We start from the raw sequence: 9,259 nt of genomic DNA, 5'->3' as shown, positions 1-9,259 counted from the left end.
GATTTTTGTCTCACAACGAAAATACGCCCTCGATATTTTTAAAGAAACGGGTCTCCTAGGGTCAAAGCCCGCATATGCACCTATGGAACAAAACCATCGCCTTTCTCTCTCCAAATCCGATCCACTCACTAATCCGCAGCAATACCGTCACCTTGTGGGCCGCCTGGTTTATCTAACCATTACTCGGCCAGAGCTTACTTACTCGGTTAACACGCTTGCTCAGTTTATGAACTCACCTACAAGTGATCAGTGGCAAGCCGCCCTCACTGTCGTCCGTTACCTTAAAAATTCCCCTGGATAGGGCATCCTTCTTCGGTCCGACAGTGACCTCCGTCTCAACGCCTATTGTGATGCGAATTATGCCACCTGCCCGACCACCCGCCGCTCCCCCTCCGCTTATATCATATTTCTGGGTCCCTCCCCTATCTCATGGAAAACAAAGAAGCAGACAACGGTTTCTCGCTCCTCCGCAGAATCCGAATACCGCACAATGGCGTTTACAATTTGTGAACTAAAATGGCTAAAAGGTTTGCTCACATCCATCATTCGCTACCTATTCAGCTTCGATGTGACAACAAATCGGCACTCTATATTGCCCGAAATCCGGTCTTTCACGAACGCACAAATCATATCGAAGTTGACTCCCATTTCATCCGCGACGAAATTCAAAAGGGTGTAATAGCACCGAGCTATGTTCACACCAAAGCACAACTCGCGGACATTCTCACTAAGGCTCTAGGTCCGAGTTCCTTTGACGACTTGCTCTCCAAGTTGGGAGTCTCGACTCTCCACTCCCCAACTTGCGGGGGGGTAATATGATCCTAAGAGCCGTTGCACAAAGCAAGCAAGGAGGCGTTGCACAACTCAAGACAATCTCGGCAGAATCATCTCCTTCCCCTGTTTGTCTCCTCTGTTTTGGTAAATAGCATAACAATTATTTGTTTCCGTAAATGAACGATTTCCTATTGTATATATATAGCCTAGAATAGTTTGTAATAAACACAAGTTTTTGACACACAATAATATAATCAGATGTATTTGCATATCTCATTCCATGAATTATAATATCTTATGAAAGAATCATAAACAAATGTCAAGAAACCATCTCAACCAAATTTGCACTTTATTATCTACCGGATATCTTAGATATATTCCAGCTGTTTCAAACAACTCTACATCAATTAACTTAGATTGATCCCCACTAAATCATTTGTACCCATTTATGATGGAATAGTATGTTTTTTATCCAGTCCAAATACTTGAATAAAACAATTTTACCTAAGAATTTTTGTAATTTTAATTTGTTTATTAGAAAATATAGTAAGTAAAACATTAGAAGTAGTGTATGATAATGACTTTCTTGTGTATCTAGAAATGTCTCCAAAAATTTAAGGTGTCATGTTCCATGAAAGCCTTAAGGAAAAATAACTTTCGTCAGTCCTAAAAATTAACTTGTCATTTTACTTCTACGAAGTACATTACGATAGGTTTCAAGCATCTTAGCCCAATAAAATTGTTTTTGCTAACTTTAAATTTAACAAAATTACAACATTATCACTTTTTATTTTTAATCTAGACAACAATTTCAATTTATTTTAACAACATGGTATTTTTGTAGAATTACGAGATGTGCATCATTGATTCATTCATTCAATGTATTAGTAGTGATTTAATAATCAATTCAGTAGTACAAACACTTAATCACATTTAGGCCAAAATCACAAAGGAGATAAAAAAGTCACAAGCAATTAAGCATATACTTAAATTTAACAGAAGTATATTTGATCTTTCAAACCTTAATGCCTATATAAAGCCTACAATATTCACCCCAAATCATCAAACAACTTAGCTTAAAAATCTCTTACCAAACATTCTCCATTTGTTTCAAAATGACCAACTTGAAATGCCTCCCAATTTTGTACACCCTACTAGTCCTTATACTATCTACTACCACTAATGCAGCAACCTTTACTGTTAAAAACAATTGCCCTTATACCGTCTGGGCCGCAGCGCGGTAGTCCCCAAAGTGGTGGCCAACAAATGAACTCGGTGACACTGACCGTCACACCAATCCGGGCAAACAAGTGCCCGTATATGGGCACGGACAGTTGTACCTCAACCGGGTAATGGTCTCGAGTACCACCGGAGACTGTGGTGGGGTCATACAATTGGCACCGCATATGGTACACCCCGTAACACTTTAGCCGAGTACTCCTTAACCAATTCAACAACCTTGATTTCTTCGATATCTCGTTGGTTAACGGGTTCAACGTCCCAATGACATTCTTACAGGTCTCTAATGGATGCACCGTTGGTCCTACGTGTACTGCCGATGTCAATGCACAATGCCCTAGTCAGCTTAAGACTAATGGAGGTTGTAACAACCCATGCACGGTGTTTAAGACGGATGAGTATTGTTGTAATTCCGGTAGCTGCCAGCCCACCGATTACTCCAAGTATTTTTAGGGTTTGTGCCCTAGTGCTTATAGTTACCCTAAGGATGATCCTACAAGTACTTTTACTTGTCCTAGTGGTACTAATTATGCTGTTACATTTTGCCTTGATTCTATAATCGAAGCGAACGTACTTGCAAGGTTATATGAAGAGTTAAGAACGATTAACACCTAAGAGGAGGAGGGGGTGAATTAGGTGTACCTTTTAAAAATTTTATCCTTAATTTGGTTAATTGATTAACTTAAGTAAAGAATATTGAAGTACAAGACTTGAGAAACTTAATTGACTGTAAGTTCACAAGAAGGTACAGCAGTTCTATGTCACATTATAGGTGACTGTGACACAGAACTTGATTAGGTACATGCGAGAAATAGCAAAGTGGAAGAACGTAAAAGTAAATGAACAAACAAACGACATTTTTAAAAATTGGTTCAGCCCCTACTCCGAGGCCTACGTCCAACCGTTATTTTATTACTTGATTAGAAATTTACTCAAACTTACTAAACCTCTTACAATGAAAATAACTCGCCAACCTACTCCGGTTGCACTCAAACTTAAAGCTACTCCGCTTCAAGAGTTTATGGGTTCTATCTCAAGGTGTTACAGAAGCTTGAATCTCAAGAGTTGACTAAATGAACATGGAGATCACAATTAAGATCTAACACGAGAATCATGGAACAAACTCATTATGTCACAGTACAACGAACTGATACTTGGAGTTTTTACAGCTTTTTCGAAAACAATTTAAAGACTTTAAAAATCAGAAAAATGTTTTGCAAACACTTGAAGAACAAAGCTTTAAATGCACAAATAATTTGCAAAGTTTTACAATAAATGCTTTGGAAGTCTTAAGAAATAAATGTGACTAAGACACTCTATTTATAGTGGATTTAGTCTTAGGTAAGTACAACTTAGAAAAATTGAATCCAATATTAAAATGGTAGCCTTGAGTGATGGTAAGTGTTAGACTATAGGCTTGGGGCTTAAGAAATCAGAAAACTTAAGCTACTACACTCAACATGTGACATTTTACCAAAATGGCAAAAAGCTTTTCTTACTTTAGAAGTTTGACAAGTCTTCTTTGCCATTTTAGTAAAAGGTGTTTGCACAAATCTAGAGGCATAGTCAAGTGGGTTTGTGACTCCAAAATTTCAGATTATTTTCAAGCTTTTGAAAATTCAAATGTTTAAGGTTTGAAGTTTTGCAAAGTTTTAACACTTAAAACATTTTGATCGAAATTTCTCCTCCGTATGATAGTACCAGAAACCACAGTACAACGTACTGTTGCATGGTTTTGCCATAACTTGACTTAAATGAGAATGTTGCACTTACTCTTACATTTTTCGACTAAGGCTTAGAAAATATCATTGTCTTGACTTTCTTGATTATCTTGAATCATTGTTGAAAGTCCATTTGATTGCTTCAATCACTAATCATTTCAACTAAGAGCAAACAATCAAATAACAAAGGGACTTGGCATCATCAACACAATGTGTTCTAAAAAATCCCCCCTTTGATGATGACAAGTCCAAACATGTGTGATATTCCCCCTTAGCCGATGGTTAGTCGGTCTTTGGTCATTTCAACATAAACATAATATATAAACATGATCAAGGTAGTCGAAAGGTGCAACATGCTTGGCTAAGGTAAAACTTCTAATAATGGAAGCTAAGGCATAGTCACGGTGAACGTTGGCCGAAGAGTTAAAAGATCACACATAACATAGTTAAACTACTTCCCCCTCTTGACATCGTCAAAGGAGGATAAAACATGTCCAAAGTTTAGCAACACGATTTAAAAACACACACAAATTGTTCAAGCAAACCAAACAAACAAGCAACCAAAGAGTGCAAAAGAGTCTTAAAGTAACAAAGAGCCAAGGTTCAAGGAAGAGATAAACGGTTAGAAGGGCATGAGCTCAAGTGGAGGAGTTTGGCTTCGTAGCATCAAGGCGTTCAAGTAAGTCTTCATTCATGGTACGAAGATCACCCACCTCATCCCGTAACTTGCCTTGTTCTTTAACCAAATGATTAACAACTCCAAGAAGTTCATCCAACTTTGTTAGCACCACACCCAGTTCAACAGTAGACCCTATTGTAGCACCACTACCCGACTGATTTTTCTTCTCTAATTTCTCATTCTTAATCTCCAAATTCATCCGAGAGAAAAGACCCGGTGTCATTTCATCACTCAATTTCTCAACTGCGGGACTTCCTTTTAGCAGTAACCCCTCCTCCATAAAGATGATGGAGAGCCACATACCATAAGGCACCACGACATTTTTGTCAAAGTTGCCGTTTTGAAATTCAATTGACATCTCTTGAATTCGGTGAAACATAAGGCAAGGGAGATTAATGGGTTTGTGTTTGACAATGTGATGGATAAGGAGCATATCAAGAAGAGAACATCTCCCATGGCTATTGTTGCTAGCTAGGGACGAGATTACAAAAAACAAGGTTAAAAATAAACCTAATGGGTGCGGACAATTCAAGGGCATAAATGTTGGTTGGGCCATTTTTATCATGAGGTCGAAGAACCTTCATAACTTGGGTGGATGTGACCTCATCAATTTCTCCCCAGTCACGTTTGCGAAAGGAGGTAAGTCCGACATTACAAACATCGAGATGGGCAGTAAGTTGGTCAAGTGTGAGGACAAAAGGTTTCTGATTTATGTAGGCGGAAAGGGTTCCAGATGCAACATCTACTTTGATTGTTGCATAGAATTGGATGATTTCGGACAAATACATGGGGCTATACTTGTCCAACAAATTCACCCAACCCTGTGCATACATAGCTTCTTTGAAGTATTTGAAGGCAAGAGAAGTGTCATACCAAGATTTTTTATAACGCCTTCCACTGTGGAAGCAACAGATCAGCATACCGTGGCATAGCTTGAGAGTCTCATCCGAAAGATCGAGAGAATTGAGGTGGTTAAGGACGTCATTTTTGAATGCATCACCAAAAGGAGCAATGACTAGGTCCATGCAAGTATTAAGTGGAACCTTCTCCTCAAGAATCTCATCTTCATTCACACTAGACATCTCTTGATGAAACTGAGCCTTTTTGGTTGCCTTGGTTTTGGAACCGGATCCCTTCCTTCTTTGTGTAGCCTTGGGCTTTGGTGGGGTGGCTTCCGGTGTTTCATCATCATCATCACCAAAGATTTCAACCATCTTTCGCTTAGACTGGGTTCTTGATGCGGGTTGTGAGAATAATGGGTCAAGCCCATCATCAAACACCTTTTCGGCATCACCATGATCCTCAACATCAACTATTTCTTCAACATGCATGGTCTTCTTTGTGTTTTCATCGCTTTTCTCAATGTCATGACTGATTTCTTCTTCAACAATGTGGTTGCTTGTTGCATCCGGCTTATCCGGTATATCATCTTCGAATTGTTCATTCATTAAGTCTTTTAAAAGCACATCATCAACATTCTCCTCTTTATTTTACTTGTTATTTTTATCAGCTTTCTCCTTCTTTTCTTTCGAAACTTTCTTTCTTCCTTTTGATTTTTTCGGACTTTCCTTTGAATCTCCCACATTTTCTTTTGATTTTTCTTCATCTTCATTCAACTTTTCCTCACTCTCTTTTGATTTTTTATTGTCTCCTTCTGATTTTTCCTCATCTCCCTCTGATTTTTCCTCATCTTCATCTGATTTTTCCTCACTTTGTTTACTCTCTTTTTATTTTTCTCCTTCAAGTTCCCCCTCTCTCATCTCACTTGGTTGATCTTTCATTTCACTTGAATTGGCAACATCACTTATCTTTTCAATCTCTTCATCCTTCTCGGTTCCCTTAGAACAGGAGTCTTCTTCATCAGTATCAACATCCACCTCTTCGTTCAAATGGAGCGAGATTGGGGTTTTTCTACCACGTCCTCCTCTGCCCCGACCACCACCTCTTTTGGCGGTTGTCTTCTTTCGTGCAACGGTGGGTTTGGCAGTGGCAGAGATGGTCGCATCAGTCTTGGCAGCGGGTTTGGAAGACATTTTCTTTTTGGCAATGTACTTTGGATTGAATGAGTTTCTAAGTCGAAGGACTTCTTTTGAGAAGCTTTGTTTTGAGGACATTTTGAATTATTAGCAAAGGAAGTGGCTTTGACGGTTGGGGAGTTCGAAAAGGAGGAGTTATTTGTTTAGTGGGTAATAGGAAGTTTTAGCATTGAGACATGGAGGATAAATGTAGGTTGGTGTGGTTAACAAGGAAAGTGGGTGGTTGAGTGTTGGGAGGTTAAGGCTAGTATGTAGGTTTTTAGATGAAATGACATAAAGTGGTTTGGTGGCTCAAGGTTATTGACTCACGTGCACAAGGAAGTTGGATATTTATTTTTTCTCGACCAATTTGTATATGTTAGACGGGTTAGCTTAATTTTGTAGACACATCATTCCATCTTCTAGTCAATCATTGAGGAAAGTGATTTATTTTAGCTACATGTCACCTAGTAAACCAATTTCCGACCGAAGTTTTACGAATTGTTCTCTTTCCAACGGTTTTGTGAAAATGTCCGCAATTTGATTTTCCGTTTTACAAAAGCTTAGACATATATTACCTTTTTCAACTTGCTCACGTAAAAAATGATGTCGTATGTCGATGTGTTTAGTTCGTGAGTGTTGTATAGGATTCTTTGATATATTAATCGCACTAGTGTTGTCACAAAATATAGGGGTAGTCTCGAAAATAAGGCCATAATCATGCAATTGTTGACGTACCCAAAGAATTTGTGCACAACATAGAGCGACACTCACATATTCACTTTCGGTCGTGGATAATACAACGGTGTTTTGCTTCTTAGAAGCCCATGAAATGAGACACGGACCTAGAAAAGTAGCAATGCCTGAAGTGCTTTTCCTATTCAATGTATCACCGGCATAATCCGCATCCGAAAAACCTACAAGATCAAGTTCGTAGTGAGTTGGGTACCAAAGATATAGCCCTTGTGTTCCAATCAAATACCTAAAAATCCGTTTGACGACTTTGAAATGTGATTCCTTAGGATTTGCTTGGAAACGGGCACAAGCACACACACTAAATTGTATGTCGGGCCGACTAGCGGTTAAGTAGAGTAAGGAACCGATCATACCTCGATATACCTTTTCACTAATGCTCTTACCATTTTCGTCCTTGTCAAGCTTGACTTTAGGCACCATTGGTGTAGGCATAGGATTAGAATTAGTCAACCCAAACTTACTTAGCATTTCTTTTAAGTACTTTTGTTGATGAATCATTGTTCCATTTTCACATTGTTTGATTTGAAGACCAAGAAAAAATCCAAGTTCTCCCATCATACTCATTTCAAATTCGGAAGTCATTAAATCAGAAAAGTACTTATAAAGAACATTTTTAGTTACTCCAAAAATAATGTCATCGACATATACTTGCACAAGCAACAGTTCATCTCCTTGTGACTTGATAAACAACGTTTTATCCATGGACCCACGTAAGAAACCATTTTCCAATAGAAACTCTAAAAGTCTATCATACCAAGCCCTAGGAGCCTGTTTTAAACCATAAAGTGTTTTATCAAGTTTAAAAACGTGGTTGGGAAATTCGTTGTTAATAAAGCCCGGAGGTTGTTCAACAAACACTTCTTCATCAAGGTATCTATTTAAAAATGCGGTTTTGACATCCATTTGAAAAAGCTTTATGCCTTGAAAAGACGCAAAAGCTACAAGCATTCGTATGGCTTCAAGCCTAGCTACCGGTGCAAAGGTTTCATCGTAATCAATTCCTTCTTGTTGGTTAAAACCTTGCACCACTAGTCTAGCTTTATTCCTTACGATTTCTCCAACATCATCTAGCTTGTTGCAAAAGACCCACCGTGTACCAATTACAGTACGTTGGGAGGGCCTAGGGACAAGATGTCATAGCTTGTTCCTTTCGAATTGCTCCAATTCCTCTTGCATTGCAATCACCCAGCATTCATCAGTCAAGGCTACTGTGACATGGTCTGGTTCGATTTGTGAGATGAAAGCATTGTGTGTACAGAAATTTTGGAGCGATGATCTGGTTTTTATTCCAGAGGTTAGGTCACTGGTTAGATTTGATAAAGGATGTGAGCTTTGGTGTTTCCAATTTTTGGGGATAAGTGAGTTGGAAGATTCGGTTTATTCGTCTGCAACAGTAGAGGGGACTGTTGCATGAGGATTGTTTGAAGGAGGTGATTGTGGTTCGTTTATGTTTAGATTGGGCTGTTCTTCACCATCTTTGTTCCCCCTGGATGAGATAGCATCATCTTGTGTAGGAGGACGATTAGTTCCCCCTGAATTTTGGACATCTTCCTCATGCAACAGTGGCTCCAACTATTGCTCAGCCTCTTCCACCACTTGATCCATATCATGTCGTGTCATACCAATCTCAAAATCATCATCATATTCATCATCCTCATCATCAACCTGTGTGTTTGATACAAAAAGACTAGATTCGTCAAATATTACATGAACGCTTTCTTCCATTTTCATAGTCCTTTTGTTACTATGATCGGAATAACCAACAAAAACTCCTTCATCACTACGAGCATCAAATTTGCCAAGGTTGTCTTTTCCATTATTGTGCACAAAGCATTTACTACCAAAGCATTTTAAATGTGAAAGATTAGGTTTTCTTCCTCGTAGTAGTTCATAGGGAGTTTTCTCAATGATTTTTCTAATCATGACACGGTTGTAGTATAACAAGATGTGTTTACGGCTTCGGCCCAAAAATTCTTAGGAACTTTAGAGCTAATGAGCATGGTCCTAGCCATATTTTCATGAGTTCGATTCATTCGTTCCACAACCCCATTTTGTTGTGGGGTTCTTGCGGCCGA

At 38.8% G+C, this 9,259-nt stretch overlaps 1 pseudogene; it reads left to right on the top strand.

Moving 5' to 3' along the window:
- The first annotated feature begins 1,889 nt into the window (after positions 1–1,889).
- LOC141588675 (protein P21-like) lies at positions 1,890–2,628 on the top strand (annotated as a pseudogene).
- The last annotated feature ends 6,631 nt before the right edge of the window (positions 2,629–9,259 follow it).

The sequence above is a fragment of the Silene latifolia genome, chromosome 6 (assembly GCF_048544455.1).
Source record: "Silene latifolia isolate original U9 population chromosome 6, ASM4854445v1, whole genome shotgun sequence".
Lineage (NCBI taxonomy): Eukaryota > Viridiplantae > Streptophyta > Magnoliopsida > Caryophyllales > Caryophyllaceae > Silene > Silene latifolia.
This window is presented reverse-complemented; position numbering and strand designations above follow the sequence as displayed.